The 2056-nt window shown below is 40.0% G+C and overlaps 1 protein-coding gene across 8 annotated transcripts in view; it reads left to right on the plus strand.

Annotated features, from left to right (window-relative positions):
• The window catches only part of csnk1g1 (casein kinase 1, gamma 1), a 37473-nt gene that overhangs the window by 33804 nt on the left and 1613 nt on the right, over positions 1-2056 (plus strand). The window lies entirely within an intron of this gene.

Genomic DNA, 2056 nt, shown 5'->3' on the forward strand with positions numbered 1-2056 from the left:
CGGGATGGGGTCCAGGAGACCTGTTGATGATTTAGATGAAGCAATTGTTGAGGTCAACTCAGAGGGATCTATAGGGGAGAAGTAGTCCAAGTATAAATGAGGTCTTACAGATGTTTCTAAAGCCATTGTAGTAGATGGCACATCTGCGAGAGCTGTGGGAGTGGTCCGACCAATTTTTTCTCTAATAGTTGTGATTTTATTTGTAAAGAAGCTCATGAAGTCATTGCTGCTGAGATCTAAGGGAATGTTAAGCTCAACAGCACTGTGGCTCTTTGTCAGCCTGGCTACAGTGCTGAAAAGAAACCTGGGGTTGTTCTTATTTTCCTCAATCAGTGATGAATAAAATGTGGTTCTGGCACTATGAAGGGCTTTCTTATATGTTATTAAACTATCTTTCCAGGCTATGAAAAACTCTTCTGACTTAGTGGAGCGCCACCTCCTTTCCATTTTTCGTGATGCCTGCTTTAGGGAGCGGAGCTGCGAGCTGTACCACGGGGCTAGCCTCCTCTGTTTCACTACCTTCTTTTTCAGAGGGGCAATGGTATCAAGTGTATTACGCAGGAAGGCTGCAGTACTATCAACAAGATTATCGATTTGTGTTGGAGTAAAGTTAAGGTGGCCTCCTTCCACTGTGTTGGCAAACGGCACTGAAGTAGATAAAGATTGAATTATTTCCTTAAACTTGGTAACAGCATTGCCAGATGGACATCTGCTGTAGTGGAATTGTTTCCCACATAGAGTATAATCCATTAATGGAAATTCAAAAGTTATTAGAAAATGGTCAGACAGAAGAGGGTTATGGGGAAAAACTATTAAGTGTTCAGTTTTGATGCCATATGTCAGAACCAGATCAAGAGTGTGATTAAAACAGTGAGTGGGTTTATTTAGTTTGAGAGAAGCCAACTGAGTCTAATAATGAACAGAATGCATTGTTGAGGCTGTCATTGTCGGCATCTACATGAATATTAAAGTCGCCTACTATGATTATTTTATCTGTACTAAGCACTAAATCAGACAGAAAGTCTGAGAATTCACTTAAAAACTCTGAATAAGGAGCAGGTGGACGGTATACAATAACAAACAGAACAGGCTTTTGAGTTTTCCAGTTTGGGTGTGAGAGACTCAGGGTGAGACTTTCAAATAAGTTATAACTATGTTTAGGTCTAGGGTTGATTAATAGGCTTGAGTCAAAGATCGCTGCCACACCTCCAACTCGGCCTGTGTTTTAAGGGATGTGAAGGGGGGGGTTGTGTGTCTACATTTCAGCTCTGTGATAGACTGGCGACCTGTCCAGGGTATACCCCACCTCTTGCCCAATGTCAGCTGGGATTGGCTCCAGCCCCTTGCAACCCTGTTCAGGAATAAGTGGTGTAGATAATGGCTGAATGGATACCCATCATTACCTTTAATGATAAGTCTTGTACCTCTAAAATTGTAGGCAACCTCTTAATATTTATGATGCTACAGTGGCTTCCTGTTTTGCAACATTGTTTATTTGTGAAGTTTTGTAACAACTAATTAACACATTAGTAAATTCTTTATTAGCTACAACATTTAAGTTTTAATGGTGTAACCAGATTAATTAAATCTGGTTACACCATTAAAAACTAGTCACTAGTTACTAAGAGTTTAGGAGGGACTTTGAACACAAACCTATGAATATCTTCTATTGTTGCCTTTTTAGTTTTTCTGTCGTCTGACCTTTTATTAAAGTAGATAAAGTCATTCAGTGCCTGACATTAAAAAACAGGACTAAAATACTAGACAGTTGAGCTGTATGGACTGTATATTTTTCCATAAGCAGGTAATTTTCACACGCATTTCATGCATGTTGTTTTTGCAACATAGCATAGATTACACATCATATTTTGATGATGAATGCCCAGGATCCATCAGAGACATACTAGTAAACTGCAGAGTAGACGTTCTGTAATCCTTTCTCCTGCCTCTGTGTCCACCTGTGTCCTGTTGGTATGTCTGTGTGCATGTTTGTGTGGCATGTGCCCGGTCCCATCATCTTGGTCTTGCTGTATTAATCTATCGTACTTTTTCTCTT

The sequence above is a fragment of the Monopterus albus genome, unplaced genomic scaffold (genome assembly GCF_001952655.1).
Source record: "Monopterus albus unplaced genomic scaffold, M_albus_1.0 scaffold72.1, whole genome shotgun sequence".
In the NCBI taxonomy this organism is placed as follows: Eukaryota; Metazoa; Chordata; class Actinopteri; order Synbranchiformes; family Synbranchidae; genus Monopterus; species Monopterus albus.